Source organism: Lepus europaeus, chromosome Y (assembly GCF_033115175.1).
Source record: "Lepus europaeus isolate LE1 chromosome Y, mLepTim1.pri, whole genome shotgun sequence".
In the NCBI taxonomy this organism is placed as follows: domain Eukaryota; kingdom Metazoa; phylum Chordata; class Mammalia; order Lagomorpha; family Leporidae; genus Lepus; species Lepus europaeus.
The window spans coordinates 16,575,922-16,594,043 of record NC_084851.1 but is presented as its reverse complement, the minus strand read 5'-3'; positions in this window follow the sequence as shown (position 1 = coordinate 16,594,043).

The window sequence follows — 18,122 nt, the reverse complement described above, 5'->3', positions numbered from 1 at the left end:
AGAGTTACAGAGAGAGGGAGGGAGGGGTAGAGAGAGAGAGAGAGAGAGAGACCTTCCATCTGCTGTTTCCATCCTCAGATGGCTGCAACATCTTGACCTGTGCCAATCTGAAGCCAGGAGCCAGGAGCTTCTTACAGGTCTCCCACAAGTGCGCAGGGGCTGAAGGACTTGGACCATCTTTTTTTTTTTTTTTTTTTTGACAGGCAGAGTGGATAGTGAGAGAGAGAGACAGAGAGGACAGAGAGAAAAGTCTTCCTTTTTGCCATTGGTTCACCCTCCAATGGCCACTGCAGCTGGCGCATCTCTCTGATCTGAAGCCAGGAGCCAGGTGCTTTTCCCAGTATTCCATGCAGGTACAGGGCCCAAGCACTTGGGCCATCCTGCACTGCCTTCTTGGGCAATAGCAGAGAGCTGGCCTGGAAGAGGGGCAACCAGGATAGAATCCAGTGCCCCAACCGGGTCTAGAACCTGGTGTGCTGGCGCCACAAGGCAGAGGATTAACCTGTTAAGCAAAGGTGCCGGCCAGACTATCTTCTATTGCTTTCCCAGGCCACAGCAGAGAGCTGGATCAGAAATTGAGCATCTGGGGCTGGCGCTGCAACTCAATAGGCTAATCCTCCACCTGCAGCGCTGGCACACCGGGTTCTAGTCCCGGTCGATTGTTGTCCCTCTTCCAGGCCACCTCTTTGCTGTGGCCTGGGAGTGCAGTGGAGGATGGCCCAAGTGCTTGGGCCCTGCACCCCATGGGAGACCAGGATAAGCACCTGGCTCCTGCCTTCAGATCAGCGTGGTACGGTAGGAGGAGTAGGGGAGAAAACTGTGCCATAACTGTCAGCCACCACCCAAGCCTCAGTGTCCTCTCCACTTGCACACACAGCCCAGAAGACCTGCACTCTATCCTGGGCACCAGCTTGGGGCTGCTGCCAACAGATCCTCAGAGCTCCTCTGCCCACAGCCGAGCTCCCAGCCTCTGACCACCACATGATTGATACTTAGCCCACTCCTGTCATGGTGCCCAGGCTGCCCAGGAATGCAACAGAGAGGAGCCAGCAACTCACAAGTGACATCACCTGTGGACACAATCCAAGGCACCTGGAGAGGACAAAGGCAGGGTGGAGACAGAAGGGGCGGAGAGCAAAAGTTCATGCAGCTCAGGGCTTGGCCATGCCGGTTCCACACTGCTGCCTTCAGGGAACCTGATCTCATGGGCATGGGAACCTAAGACCCCAGTTTTCCTTCCTGGAGCTGCTATATTGCTGGAGCCTGGGTTCTGGAGGTGGCACTGAGCCTGCGCTCAAGGTCAGTGTGGCAGATGCCCTCTTTACAGTCCCAGGCTGTAAACTGTAAAGTTTCCAGTCCTGGAAACTTCCTTGAAGTACCTGGGGTACAGAGCACAGATATGGGGAATGCCTGTCACTGACCCCACAGCCCAACAGGTGCTTCCACCATAAAAGCAGTAGTCTGTGTCTGCCAGTCCACGCCTGTAGCTCCTAGGGTTGGTCAGTGCAGTGGGGCCAGATTCCATTTCTATAGGCTGTTGTTGGGGACAACCAGACTATGTGTGTCTGTGGATGCATGCCTCAACAATCTCCAGCCTCCCTTAGGGCCTCCACACTGCCCAGAGTCTGCTGTCCCTAAATCCCTGCAGCATTCCCCAGTGCTTGGGAGGGGGCCTCTGAGGTTCAGCACCACTGCTAGGCAACTGTTCCAGCAGGGTCCCTACACATGCTGGGTTCCCAAGTGTGGCCAGGACAAGCTGCTGGAGACACTGCCACTGGGGCTGGGGGAAGCCCTGGGGAGGCCATGCCCAGGGATCAGCCTGGGTCACTGTTGATTCTGTGACTTAAGTACAGTGGAGATGAGGCTATAATCTGCCTCTTTTGCTCTGGGCTCCTAAGACCCTGTGCTGAGCCAACACTGCTCAGCCTGATCCTGCTCAGTCTGAACCAGAGGAGCCCTGCAATGCAAGCCCAAAAACAAACCCAATCAGCCACTTCTTTTTGCCCCCACCTGGCACATGGCACTCAATGCCTATGTGGGAAGACCAAAAGAAGGCCACAAAACTCTGCAGCATTGGATGCCCAGAGCATGTCCAGCTCTGTGCCTGGACCCAAGTTCTAGGCATTGTCAACCTTTTTTCTCTAGAAAACACAGGCTGGAAACTTTGGGGAGAAGGGTGCATATGGCAGTTGGAGAGTCTAGGCTGAATCCTTCCCCAGCCTATGTCCCACAGCCAGACATAGGCCCCAGTCTGGGATGCAAGGTGCCCATGTTGTCCCCTTCCAAGAAAACCTGACTGGTGATGTGTGATAATTGCAAACAGGCAATCCAAAAACCCTCAAGCTTGGCAATGACCCTCTGCCAGAGACCTTTGAAGGAACTTAATGGTCTGCAGCATGCCTATGAATTGGACCTCATGACTGTGGCCCTGGTAGCTTAGGGGCACCCACTGGTGGATTTTTCTTTCTGCCAAATGGTGCCAGTCTCCTTGGCCTAGCATGAATGCTCCTGTTGGATCCCAAGCACCTTTTCCTGTCCCCATGACCAGCAAGTTGTTGCACAAGCCAAGGGCAGGGAAGCAGCCAGTGGCCCAATACCTAGGACTCTAGGGTAAATTCATCAACAGTTAAAGACAAGATATCTCCAGTTCAGCAGGGCACTCTCAGGGCTCACTTGGAGTGCCAAGCCTGGCCTTTCAGGAAATTGAGGTCCAAGGGACAAGTAAAGAATCTAGATTAGTTTTCACAGGTTCTCATAGCCAGACTCCCAGAGCCTCTTCCACAACCAGGAGTGGAGCTGGAATTGATTCTGAAACTGTAGAGTGCACAGGCAAGTGTGGAAGCTGATTCCTGATTCTGCTTCCCCTCCTTTTCCCATAATCTCTTGAGGCTTCTTCTATCCCTAGAAGCTTTAAGGCCTTAATGTCCTGAGGGCCTAAAAGCTCAACATGGATGGAAACTAGCTCAGAGATCCAATCAGAAAAAGGCCTACAACAGGCAGGAGATGGGGTCGGGCAGAAGAGGGGAGTTCTATAAAATCTGGTTTTGTTCTACTGCTAAAAATGCCTCTGACAGAAAATCTGCAAGGAAAGATCAATGCAGCAGTGAGAAGAGTCTTAGATTTTACATGAGATTGCTTTTTCCAAATAGATTTCACTTACTGGTTAATTTTTTAAACAAAAAACTTTTTTTTCCTGCAAATACAATCTGGTTTTTGCAGAGTTCACAATTCCTAATAGATTGTAATATCACTTTTTATACAAATTGTAGCTTTGGGGACTTTATCTCCCAAGTAAAGCTTGTTTTTGATGAGATTTCTATTATTCCATAACTGCATGGGAAGACACAATGCAAACATAGCTGATAATGAGGTTGAGATATAGTTGATTCTGCAAAGAAGACCCTGAGCCAGACTGCTGCCAGGCCAGAGTATGCAATAGTTGCTGACAAACACAGGAAAGGGTCTGTGAAACACTGAGAAGGAAACCCCTCCTGTCAGATTTTGGGGGCCATTCTGTGGCCACACATACTGTCCTTTTCCTCTCCTCCATTCCAGAAAGCACATGACTCTTGTTTTTAAAGAGTTATTTATTTGAAAATCATAGCTACAGAGAGGAGGAGAAAGAGAGAGGGGGAGAGAGAGAGGAAGAAAGAGAGAGAGAGGGAGAGGAAGGTTTTCCATCCACTGCTTTATGCCCCAAATGGCTGCAATGGCAGGAGCTGTGCTGATGTGAAGCAGGAGCCAGGAGCTTCTTCAAGGTCCTCTCACAGATGCAGGGACCCAAGGACTTGGGCCATCTTCTTCTGCTTTCCCAGGCCATAGTAGAGAGCTGGATTGGAAGTGGAGCAGCTGGGACTAGAACCAGCACACATATAGGGTGCCAGCACTGCAGATGGCAACTTCACTCACTACACCACAGCACCAGGCCCCACATAACTGTTTGGGGATATTCTATTATCCCCCAACTCAGATCACTTTCCTTTTCTGTTTTTTTTTGAATACTTCTTTATTATTTAAAAGTCAATTTTTGGGGCTGATGCCTTGGCTCACTTGGTTAATCCTTTACCTGCAGTGCTGGTATCCCATATGGGAGCTGGGTTCTAGTCCCGATTGCTCTTTTTCCAGTTCAGCTCTCTGCTGTGGCCCAGGAGGGCAGTGGAGGATGGCCCAAGTGCTTGGGCCCTGCACCCCATGGGAGACCAGGAGAAGCACCTGGTTCCTGGCTTTGGATCAGCACAGCAGCAGCCATAGCTGCCATTTGAGGAGTGAACCAATAGAAAGAAGACCTTTCTCTCTGTCTCTCTCTATCTATAACTCTACATGTCAAATTAAAAAAAATCAATTTTAAACACACACAGAAACACACATACAGAGAGAGAGAGAGAGAGAGAGAGAGAGAGAGAGAGAGAGAGAGAGAGAGGTCTTCCATTTGCTGGTTCACTCCCCAGTAGGTCACAATGGGCAGAGCTCGGTCTGGCCAAAGCCAAGGCCAACAGCTTCATCTGAGCTTCCCACTTGGGTACAGAGGCCCAAGAGGCCCAAGAACTTGAACCATGCTTGTCTACTTTACCAGGCACTAGCATGGAGCTGGATTGGAAATTGAGCAACCAGGACATGAACTAGTGCGCATATGCAGGCTGCAGTTCATTCCGGTACACCACAGCACTGGCCTCTGCAAGGGGATGTTCTGAAGGTCTTTCTACACATGCCTGAGATTATCTGCATGATCATTTCCCCTGTACCATAAGTTAAAAACATCCAGGAGTTATTGCTGGTTCTATTATTTAGGAGAGTGCAAAACATCTAAACACTGGGCAGACATGAACAGCCATATGGATGGATGAATGCATGAGTGATCACCAAGGAAACTGGTACCAAGAGTGCATTGTCAACTCAGGGGTTGGGGATGGATTTACAGCATCTGGGAAAACAAACAGTTCTTCCTTGTGTGTGCACTCTCATTGCATACTTTTTAAAAAATATATATTTAAGTGAAAGAGTTACAGAGGTATGTTTTCACCCACTGGTTCACTCCCCCAGATGCCTGCAATAGCCAGGGATGAGCCAGCCTAAGTCAGGAACAAGGAGCTTCATCTGGTCCCTCAGGTGCGTGACAGAAACACAAATATGTTGGCCTTATTTTGCTCTTTTCCACAGACCATTAGCAGGGAGCTGGATAAAAAGTGGAATGGCTGGGGCCAGTGCTGTGGTGCAGACGGTTAATGCCCTGGCCTGAAGGGCCAGCATCCCATATGGGTGCCAGTTCTAGACGTGGCTGCTCCACTTCCTATCCAGCTCTCTGCTGTGACCTGGGGAAGCAGTAGAAGATGGCCAAAGTCCTTGGGCCCCTGAATCTGTGTGGGAGACCTGAAGGAAGCACCTGGTTCCTGGTTTCAGACCAGCACAGCTCTGAAAGTTGTGGCTAGTTGGGGAGTAAACCATTGGATGGAAGACCTCTCTCTCTCTCTCTCTGCCTCTCCTCTCTCTGTGCAACTCTGACTTTCAAGTAAAATAAATAAACCTTAAAAAAAAGTGGAATGACCAAGACATTAACCATGCCCATATGGAACCCCACGGTAACAGGCCGTGACTTTACCTATTATGCCACAATACTGTCCCTTTACTATGCACTCTTAATATAAAAAATAACTTATGAAAAAATTTAATTATTTTCAGACACTGTAGTAATTTATTTCTAAATTTTCTTCTTGAAGCAAAATTTTCCAAATAGTAATTTCTCATCTTATAAGCTCCTTATATGATAAAGAAGTAATGTTGAACTATTTGATTAAGCAGTTAAAATTTTGTACAGTATAAAAATTTTAGCAAACATGATGAATTCGAGTTAAAGGATCAATCATTTCCAGTGGTTCAAATTTTGCCATTTCATATTTCAGAAAATTTCCTAACCCCATTCATTTTGATCAGGAAACCTGTACATATAAATGTTTTATCCATCATTATTAGCATATGATAACATATATTAGAACTGTACTTGGAGAAAATGTCTATACAGACATACATAGCTTTCATAGTATATAATGTGAATAAAAGTGTGAATTTGGAATCACTGTGCACTTACTCCTCATGTAGGATCTCTGTCCTTAATGTGTTGTACATTGTGATTTAATGCTATAACTAGTACTCCAACAGTATTTTTTCACTTTATGTTTCTATGTGGGTGCAAACTGTTGAAATCTCTACTTAATATATACTAAACTGATTTTCTGTATATAAAGAGAATTGAAAATGAATCTTGATGTGAATGGAAGGGGAGAGAGAGTGGGAAAGGGGAGGGTTGTGGGTGGGAGGGAAGTTATGAGGGGGGAGAAAGCCATTGTAATCCATAAGCTATACTTTGGAAATTTATATTCATTAAATAAAAATTTTAAAAAATTTAGGAATTCACATTTCTTTCATTAGGGTTGATTGTTTTTGGAACCTATTGATTTAAATTTACCTTTCAAACTATATAACATTTAGAAAAAATATTTATATGCACTATGAGTTTCATTCAAGGCACAGTGAGGCAAAATTCTTTAAATTGAAGAAACTTTGAATACAAACAATCACCTCTTAATTCATTATTAGAAAGTTTTAGACATAATTTTAGCTTAAGCATTCACAATTATTGTTTATTATTTATTTATTTTTAATTTTTTTATTTGAGAGTAGGTTCACTCACTGTGAGACATTGCCAGCCACATTTAATTGTAGTTTTTAGCTCTTGTGTATAGTCCTATGGAATTGAGGTCTTTCTACTTTTACTTTTTGAATATTATGGTTAGTGGTGCATTAAGCCTCTGATTATAGAATTGAGTGAAATTATGTTTTATCACAAAAATAGAAAAAGAAAGGTAGGAAAGAGTTGGATTTAGGGAAGAAGTGAGGGAGGGAGGGCAATGTGGTTATTTCCTCAAAATTTTACCTATGAATTACAGAAACCTGTTCTCTTTACGTTAATAAAACCTTTTTAAAAGAATATTTTGTCACAAAAACCAATACAGTATTATCTGCAAATTATTAAATCAACTTGTTTAATATTTGTCTTCTATGCACTATGAGGACATAGAGGGGCATGTCTTTCCTGTTCACTGCTTTAACTCCAAGTACTTTCATGGTACCATGTAAATATAGGGCAGTCAATAAATACTTGTGGATTGGAAAAAAGTTACTTTTAAAAAACGCACAAGACTACTGTACATAGGGGAGACATGAGCTGCCATATCAAAGATAATATGCTGAGTGGCCAAATTAGACTTTGAAAGAGAATATTGAATCATATGAATACCTTAATGTCAATTTGTCAACTGAGTATTGGTAGTACTTGCTTGTTTTAAGGTTGTTGTTCTAGTCACTCTTGAAATACACCTAATGCTTTGATCTAGGACTTGCTCCCTCATTTCTCTATTCTAAGCCCAACTTGTTCTTTCATTTCTCTATTCTCTTCAAGGTAGGAAACTGATTCTATTATGAAGGAATCTGTAGGATGCACAATTTAATCTTTAGACCTTATAAAAGAGATGGCTAACATTTTTCTGTAAAAGCATAGCAAAAATAAGAACTTAAATAATAATCTCATAGCTAGATTCACTTCGCCATCAGCAAAGTATACAGTAAGTAGAAAAAACCTCCCTTTCAGACCAAAGGGAAAGAAAGTTTTTAAGTGAGAATATAATTTTCCTCATGGGCATTGTCTACCTTAGAAAAACTACTACAGAACATGCCTGTGAACTATAGACTTGTAGTTCAGGCCACTGAAGATTAGAGATGGGACACGGGCACTCCCTTGACTTGCATCCTCTGGTCTGCTTGAACACAAACCAGGAGGAAAAGAAAGCTTGGCATCAGAAGCAATGGGTGGCAGGCCTATTAATGGCTGATAAGTACAGTGATCTGCCTCAAAGAGACCCAACAGGCCAGTCCACTGCAGTGGCTTTCAATGTGGTAAGCCTGGGATTCAGCAAAAGTCAGCTTGTGAAGAGCCCTGGCAGCTCTGCCAAGAGTTGGATCACTGGAAATGGACCTGCCCTGGAGTCGAAGGATGCCCAGGTCAGAGCCACAGATCTTATTGGCTCTAAGCTGAAAAGCCCTTCACTCAGCCCAACTTCCAAAGTGACCACTGCAGCTGAGGGGATGGTCAAGTAGGGTCAGCAACATTGCAGGCAGAACTGTAAATTTCTTGTTAGAGATGCCACCTGCGTTTACCTGGCCAGCTCTCCTTCCAGGCCAGCCAAGTAAGGAAAGTCAACAGAGTGCCTTCCCCTAGGAGGTTCACACCTCCCTTAGGATATACCCCATGTGAAGAGATAGATAGGTCTGGGCCTCTGAATTTACAAGGCCTAAAGCCCACCAGATTATTATCAAGCCCCTTCTATCAGGTTCTATTTGCCTCTCAATCAGAAAACTTAATTGTAGCTTAGACAGCACCTTTCTTAGCTCCTCTAATAATGACTCTGTCCTTTGTTCTAGGCCCTGTCTAGTGCACTTGGGCCTCATTCCTTTGTAATCATAACCTCTACTCTACCTCCAATGGCTCTACTCCCAACCTGTGTGTACTGATGGTCCTCTTCCCCACTTAATGCTGTATAATTGTTCAAACCTGGTAAATGCCACTCTTAGGATCATTGGTTACTATCCTCACTCTGTCTTTTATGAACTTGTCTAAATATGATCAGAGTCGGTAAACTTGGAAGGCTTCCATAGCCTTGGCAACTCATGACGACAGCCTAGGATGGTTACTGGCACCATAATCTAGAGTGTCGATTTGTTGGGTCAACAACAGGAGCCACTGTGCAGTTGCTCATCATGTTGGATCTCTGTTCTTAATGTGTTATACATTGTGATTTAATGCTATAACTAGTACTCAAACAGTATGTTTCACTTTGTGTTTCTATGTGGGTGCAAACTGTTGAAATCTTTATACTAAATTGATCTTCTGTATATAAAGAGAATTGAAAATGAATCTTGATGCAATTGGAAGGGGAGAGGTAGCGGGAGAGGGGAGGGTTGCGGGTGGGAGGGAAGTTATGGGAGGGGGAAGCCATTGTAATCCATAAGCTGTACACTGGAAATTTATATTCATTAAATAAAAGTTAAAAAAAAGCAGAGTTTTAAGCAAATTTTGAAGGACCATTGTGTTAGGACACATGGGATCCCTGCAGCACTGTTGAATCACATGAAGCTCTCACAGTAGTTAAATTCTGAGTCACTGTGATAACTGCTTCTCCTTTGGAACTTCTACAACCAGCTTTGGCTCTAGATCCTTACCTAGAGATGACTCTGGGGTGTGTTCTTACAGAAAGTAAGATTCAGGGAATGAGGTATAATATGAAGACGTCCCTGTACTTTTTGGGGGAACATAGCCCTACTACTCATGATGGTTTGTGAAATTTGGAGAAGATATGTAAGGACTGTCCAGAACAATGTTCCACGGACATCAAGGCACAGTAGCGAATACACAGTAAAACAGCCAATGGAAAATGACCTCAGCAAAATTAATCGAAATTGTAGAGTCATTCTTCTGTTGTACAAGTGCATACTCGCTGCCTTCCTCTAGAAAGGGCAGCAGTTGAGAACCTTGTATCAGATAGCAAACCTGGAGTAAATTTCAGATCTGGATTAACATCTAGCCAGATGTCAGTGCCTTAGCTGTTCCTTCCACCCTATCAGCAATGACATGGGGTGTAAACATGACACAGCCACCAGTTTACAACCTGCTCATTCCCATGACTCTTCTCCTTATGTACTCATTCTCCTCACACACAATAGGAGAGAGTGGCACTGCCCAACTCAGTTCACAGGGGTGGCCTGCTCCTGGTATGCTTATCTTGAATCATTCTTTATTCTGGATGATTTTTAAGGCACATGAGAGGTGGCCTAAAGTAAAAACTGAACTATGTGTTGGGAAAGTCACTCACTCCATGGCCTCATGAAGCCATAAGCAGGGGAGTAGAAGACTTTCAGTATCACGAGACTATCTTGTCCCAACTGTCTCTGGCCAAGTTAGCTGGGTGGTGACTATCTGTTGAATTGTGGGTGTCTAGTCACTAGGTTTCTAAGTTCTGGTGTGTTCTATCACTGAGTAAGTGATGTCAACCTGGATTCCTATTACTTGGCCACTCTCCTTTGGCTGGATACTGCACAGGTCTGGCTTCTTGTGGGCAGGATCTTTCCCACTGTCAGCACACCTCAAACCTGGGTGTAACCAGTGGCTGAAAGAATGAGGGAAGGAGGACACAGTGGCAGAGCACTGAAGGAAGACATTTCAGGCTGTGGTTGCAATCAAAATATTCCCAGCTGGGCAGGAAGGGACACTAGAGGATTTCCTGTCTAGACTGTAGATCCAGATGGTATGAAAATGGGATGAGTCACTGGCAGCAGGAACTCAGGGAGCCTTGAAGAAGGGACTTAGGCTCAGGGACACATAATGTGCTCTACTAGACACGGGGGAGCTATGAGGAGTCAGGAACCTGCATGTGTCTGTGGGGACCCATAGGAGGGAGAGCTGGATGATGATGTAGATTTCCAGACCTCCCCCATATGTTGGGTCCTTGGATGGGGCTCCAAGGTAGGGCTAGGGAGGTGCTGAGTAATTATTGATCCTAGATGGGAACCCTGTTCTGAGCCGGATCCCATTCCTTATTGCTACATTGGGCCTTATGGGTTTTTTGGGCCTCCCATTTGTCAGAGGGTGCATATCTTTCTCTGTGAGGATAGACAGTGCCCCAACAACTATGGATCCAGCTTCTGCTGCCAACCCATGGATGACCAATGGTGTTCAACAGAGACAAATGCCAGAGCTTGGAGGATGTGGGAAGTGGTGAGAAGCCACTTCACTACCCTTTTCTTTCTGGAAGTGATGGAAAAGGTGTCTGACCCTCAGGTGGACCTCCATGCAGCTCCTGGAAGCTCTGCACCCTGGCTCCAGTTCTCCACTTAGCACTGGCATGTCCAAGGGATGGATGGCTCAGGTACCTGATGTGGATACAGCATCTACTTCAGTAAACTCCCTTTGGGACTGGGGGTTGGATGTCTGGCCAATAGTGTGAACTTGTCTCTTCCACTCTTCCCCAGGCTCTTATTTTGCCTGGTGGGAGTTCTGGAGGCCTAAGAGCAGCTGGTCTGGCCCTATGCCCAGCCTGGAAGTTCCATGAACTCTAGCTGAGCTGTTGCTGTGCACTGGACACCCAGAACCTCCTTCTGCCTCACATGAACCAGGTAGGACTAGACTGTTGTCCTGAGTGCCAACCATGGTGCTGACACACATGAACCAGCTCCAAATTTACCTGACCATACTGTTGATCATGGGAAGCATGACCATGTTGGATGTGGACCTGCTGGAGCAGTACCAGCAAGATTGCCATGTGCATCCTTGTGCTGGTGGGCAGTGAGTACTTCTTGCTGGTGCTGCCCTGCTTGGCAGTATGGGCGAGTACGGAGGTGCTTACCACCAAGAGCAGCTACACCATGATCCTCTGGTTCTTGTACATCTTTGCGCTGGAGGTCAATCTCTACTTAATCTTCCATAAGTTTAAGGTGGCACAGCACTACTGACTCAGTGGCTTGCAAGGCACTGATCCTGCTGTTGTCCATGTGCGTGCACAGCCTCTTCTCACCACTTGTGGCTTAAATGATCAGCTTAAAGAATATTAGGCTTGAGGGCCTGCACTGTGATGCAGCAGGTTAACACCCTGACCTGAAGCGCTGGCATCCCATGTGGGTGTTGGTTCAAGACCCGGCTGCTCCACTCCAGATCCAGCTCTCTCCTATGGCTTGGGAAAGCAGTAGAAGATGGTCCAAGTTCTTGGGTCCCTGCACCCATGTGGGAAACCTGGAAAAGCTCTTGGGTCTTGGCTTCAGATCCATGCAGCTATGGCCATTTCGGCCAATTGAGGAGTGAAGCATCGGATGGAAGACCTTTCTCTCTCTCTGCCTCTCCTCTCTCTGTGTAACTCTGACTTTCAAATAAATAAATAAATATTTTAAAAAGAATATTAGGCTTGGAAGCTGATTGCTAAATCATCATCCACTTGGAGCACCAGGGAAAGAGCTTGGTCCCTTTGTAGTGGTGGCACAGCTGACAAGTTAGGCACTGTGCTATAGGTGAGAATGAGCCAGCTCCTAGTCAGGAGTATAGAGTCACATTCTCTTGCAGCTGAGTGATCACAGGGGAAATAAATTTCATAATTATGAAAGAGGAGGGAGGAATCCTGAGACCTATCATGGAAAACAAGCTAGAACGAACTATGCTGATTATTTTTTGTTATTTTGTAGTCATTCATTTATTAAATTTATATCCAATTCTGATAATTTTATTAACATGTGTAATGGTATTGTGAGAGATTGGTTATTATGAATTTTTTTAAAAAATCATTTCTCATGATGATATTTGCTCCAAATTCACTGCAGACTATTTAGTAGGTATCTTACATGATATTTCTCTCTTTTCAAATAATTTATTTATTTACTTGGAAAATACTCATTTAAAGAGACAGTGAGAGAGAAACAGATATCTTACATTAGCTGGTTCATTCCACAAATGACTTCAAAGGCTGGAGCTAGGCTGGTCAGAAGCCAGGGGCCAAGGGTTTCTTTCAGGTTTCTCACATGGTACAAGGGCCCAAGCATGTGGGCCATCCTCCTCTCAGCAGGAACTTGAAACATTATGCTTATGGGATGTCGTCATCACAGGCAATAGTCTAAGCTGCTGAGTTTCAATGATGACTCCTACATGTTATTTCCATAAAGACAAGTTTAACTTCTGCATGCCCATCAAAGTCATAAAACCTCAATCTTCAAGCTTAATTCCAAACGTAGGTATATTTATACTACAGACTCCTTATTCAAGATGTGGTTAACTCCAAATATAATGCATAATTTTCAATTGGCATCTTATGTAATGTTTCGATAGCTTAAATATTATGTGCCTTTTCAAGTCATAAAACTTCAAACTTCTAGCATAAATCAAACTTATTATTCATATTACGGGCTCTTTACAAAATTGCCAATTTCTCTAGTGCATATTTAGATTAAAATCAAGTTTTAGGGGTAACTCTTTTATGTTTACATGTTTTAGTGTATAAAATTGATAATTCACTCAGATAAACTTTGTAGTAATAAAATTTTATTATTATGATTACCTAGTTTACATTTTGAAACCTTGGCATATTTTCTGTTCTTTCAGATAATTCTAATTAATTATAAAGGTATATAAGGCTTTAAAATTTGTATTTTGGGCAGAAAACCTTGAAATATCTCTTTTTCCTAGAATGTCTCTTTTCCAAAGTGCTTTGAAAACATTTTAACTCCACTTCTTTATGAACATTTATAAAGCTGAGGATTTTCTTGAATTTGAAGGACTGTAATACAGAAATCTGCATTCAGTTGCTTCATCTTAACTTGCTACTCTCCTAAGAAATCTTATTCTATTTGTGTTTATTCTCAACCTACTTGCTGTTTTCTTCTTGGCAACAAGAAAGATTATAAAACTGCAATTGCCACATTTTAAGCCTTCAATATTATTTTTTAAAGATTTATTTATTTAAATGAAAGAGTTACACACAGAGAGAAAGAAAGGCAGAGAAAGATGTCTCCCATCCACTGGTTCATTCCCCAGTTGGCCACAATGGCTGGAGCTGTGCAGATCCAAAGCCAGGAGCCTGGAACATCCTCTGGGTCTTTCCATGTGGGCTCCATTTCGAGTCCCAGCTGCCTCGCTTCTGATCCAAGTTCCTGATGTTGTACCTGAGACAGCAACAGAGGGCGTCTCATGACCTTGGGCTACTGAACCCATATGGGAGAACCAGAAGAAGCTCCTGGCTCCTGCTTTTGGATAGGCTCAAATACCATCTTTCAAATAAATAAAATAAATCTCTAAAAGAATTTTAAAAAAAGCAATTTTGGCAGATTACAAAGCAATTTCTCACCAGAAGTTTCTCTAGACTTTAAGATTAGTTGAGGCCCAATGTTTTATACATAAGTTTCCTAGACCAACAATCCTGCTCAATGTCAGCCACTTGGGGTTGGCTATGAGACAGGTAAGTTTTCAAGCAGTTTGTAGAAAGCTCCCTAGAGTAACTGTGTGCTAGGAATGGAATCTGGTAGTATAATGGTGATGGAGGAACCTTAGCCCCAGCTTCCTAAAGGGAGACAGTTAGCTGAGGTGGTCTCCTACTAAGTAAAGACAGTTTTATTGTTTTTAGCTACTTCCCAAAAGGGAGGCAGAAGAGATCAAGATGTTGTTGCTCATTTGGAAAACCTATAAATGCAAAAAAGAAAGAAAGAAAGAAAGAAAGAAAGAAAGAAAGAAAGAAAGAAAGAAAGAAAGAAAGAAAGAAAGAAAACGCAATACAAATTCTTCTCTGAATAACTTCAGATGAATGAAGCTGACTCAGGTTGGCTGAGGAACATCCATTTGTGGTGTACATTATTATCCTAGTCAGATGTCTCTGATCAACAGTAACCATTGGCTGTTAGCTTTTCTTTAGACCTCATTTTTCCCTAGGCTATGCTTTTTTACTGTCTACCTTAGGGTTCACTCCTTAGGGTTTTAAATGACCCTTGTAAATGATACATGAACTATTTTATCAATGTGCAGAGCAAAGCATTTGCACTTTAGCTTCAGTCAGGGATACTTTTTTGAACAGCCATGGTTATTTTGAATGTGATTGTTAACTGGAAGCAGAGGGACACTCTCAACTTTTGTGTAAAATATAGTGGTAACCAGGATCAAAGGAGGACCGAAAGACACAGAAAAGTAGGGTCCTGGTACCTAAGGGTGATAGGCACTAGGGCTCTGAATGCAAGAACAGTCCAGTTCCCTTAGAGAGTTAAGAGTAAAGAGACCAAAGGAAAAGAGATGACATCAACATTTTTCGTTAAGTAAGACTCTGCCATTAATTCACAAACTTGAAAGTGCAAATGATAAAATATCAGCAGTCAATCCAAATTTAGATAGGTGTATCACAATTTAAATGATATCAGGAAGAATTTGCTTCATGATAAATGTTATAACAAAAAAGAGACAATGCATACCAATCATCATCACACTTCTTCACTACTGGGAAAGCATCCACTAATTGCAGTAACATGAGTAGAGACATGGTCTCAACTGGGTAAGTTTGACTTCTTGGAAATTTGTGAATTATCTGGAGACATTTCAAACTGCCACATAAGGGACTGCACTGTCTTTTAATTGGTAGATGTTATCCTTCATAATACAGTACTTTCCTGTGCTTCAACTAAGTTTATCCTGTTAAAGATTTGTAGGGTGTTCAGGTGGGAATTTAGACATAGGAAAAGAATATATATTTCCCCCACTTTAGAGTCTTTACCTCTTAAAACACTTCTGAAATAGTACGAGATGGTTTTGCATCATGAACAAAGTTTTCAGGGAAGAGTGGGCTTGGAAAGCAGAATTCTAAGAAATCACCTGATATCTTTACCTTGTGTTATGGCCTGTGTTTCCTCTCCCTTGGATTGTGGCTAGCTCTAGCTGATTGAGCATGCAAATGCTGATAAATTGGCACTAACATTGTTATGGTCTTCTATATCAGGAGCCACTTGGAAAACTTCAGGCAAATTCCTTTGCTGTACTATGCACTGTGGCACAAGTAGGGAAGTTCTGGTGGCCGCTAGGGCCTGAGGTTAGATGACAACTGACCCTGAGGAGCTGCAGGCATCAGTCATGTGCCATAAAGAAATAAATGATGCTGATGACAAGGAAGAATTTATGAGCAGATTCTTCCCTGGTTGAGCCCATGGATTACAGCACAATCCGTGTAGAAAGTTGATGGTGCTTTTCAATTGTGACTTTCATTCATTCCTGGTATGTGGGTCCTTCCTTGTCTCAGGACTTCCTTATCTATCTTAACTGTTTCTTCATGCTTTTCTAGAGGATGCTTCCACAGTCCTCTTTGCATAACCTCAGATCCACCCTGTCTCTGGACATTTCCTATAATCATGGTCAATCTCCAAGTTAAATTAATACAAATAAAAATCCTCTCCAGTGACTTCAGCATGGTGTCTTAACACTAATTGCCTAACATATTGAACCGGCTGAACCTCATGAAATAAAGCTTCCCAACACAAAAATTGACAGATTTTTATATTTTCCTGTGTATTCAATTGCCTTACAGCAATTGATGTTTTCCTGTCATTTATTTTTTATATATTAATCCCATTCATATTAGAAGTATATTTTCATTCACACTCATGATTATTAACCAGGTACATTCCTGGGCTCCACACTGTGAGAAGAGGCAGAAACATTGCCATTTTGCACAAGAGAGGGTAATGTAGTACTATGATATATATGCTGCCCCATTTGACCATTGTGATTTCTGACCACTGGAATTGAATCCATGAGGATTCAGTGTGATGCAATCATTGTTCTTGCCAGGGAAAACCTTAGAAGCAAACTCAGAAAAGCTTTTTTCAAAGAAAGTTATGAAGAAAAAGCATACTAAAATTGGAACTTAGATAGATGTTGCCTTACACAATTCATTCATTCAAGCTTCTATTCATTCATTCAAGCCCATTTTGTCATTTCAAGAATTAAAAAAAGGTACTCAGGAATTATTCCCCTCATGATCTGCCTGTGGGAAGCTCATAGTTTATTGGAGCAGAGACATGTGGACAAATACCTGTGGACAAATAGTTCTAGGAAGTACAAATAATTTCAGATTAAAAAAAATCTTGGACAGAATGGGTAGGGTGGTCAAGTTGACTATAAACAAGGCATTGGATTCAAAGTTAGCAGTGTGGCAGGATGGTGGAGGTCTTATGGATAAAGGTGAGTGGAGGACATGGCCCTGTACCCAGAGAAGGCATGGATGCAGGAAGGGGCACAGTGGTGAGGCATGTTAGGGACAGAGACAGGTGTGGTGACTTTGCAGTGGAACTTCTCAGAAACTTGAATTTCTGGATATTTATTCCAGAGGTAGCAGAGAAACCAGGGGTCAGTTTCTCTGTGAGGTGCACTCTGGAGGACATTGGAGTTATTCTGGTCATGTAGTTACTTGTGCAGCCAACAGTGGGCAGTCCCTGCCTCACAGGCACCACGTGATGTTCTCATTACCCAGAAAGACTTAAAATCTGAGGAGCTAAAAAAATAACCACTCTCACTAAATTTCATTCTTCAGTGCTTGGCACCCTCAAACAAGAGCTGCATAAATTCTCACTCAAGAACAGTATTGTGGGGGAAATTGTTACGGATTACAGTGGTAAATCATAGAGTTAGGAGAATTAGGACAATGCTCCATCTTCTGCTGCATTCCCAGGAGCATAAACATGGCACTGGATTGGAAAAGGAGCAGCTTGGACTCAACCTTTGATGCACAAATATTAATCAAAGAGATTAACAGCTGATTTTTTTGCGACAAAACAATGGCAGTCAGAGAAGATAGCATGATGATATGATTAAAGGAAAACAACCACAACTGTCAGATATGATGTCTGTATAAAATTAAGATATTGAGAGAAAATTTACATATGTTTGTAGTAGAACAGCTATAAGATAAGTTATAAAGTATTTTAGGCTGAAATGAAGGACTATATAAATTTAATAACAATGAATACAAAATGAAAGTAACATTTTCAGATGGTACGAACCAAAGTAATTTAATGGAATAGAGTGGTAAACAGAATATACAAACTAGGCATTATTATAAGCCATTAAACATTTATGAACTTAATAGGTGATAGCTTCAAGTTAATAACAAAAGTATTTATTAACAAGAAAAATATCAGGGCTGGCTCTGTGGCATGGCAGGTGGAGCTGCCACCTGCAGTGCTGGCATCCCATATGGGCACCAGTTTGAGTCCCTGATGCTCCATTTCTCTACAAGCTTTCTGCTATGCCCTGGGAAGGCAGTAGAGGATGGTCCAAGTCCTTGGGCCCTTGCACCATGTGAGAGACCTGGAGGAAACTCCTGGCACTTGGCTTTGGATCAGCATAGCTCTGGCCTCTGAGAACAAATGGAGAACCAGCAGCTGGAAGATCTCTTTCTCTCTCTTTCTTTGCCTTCCCTTCTCTTTGTAACACTGACTTTCAAATAAATAAATAAATAAATAAATAAATATTTTAAAAAAGAAAAGTATCATACAGTTTCAAATGTATC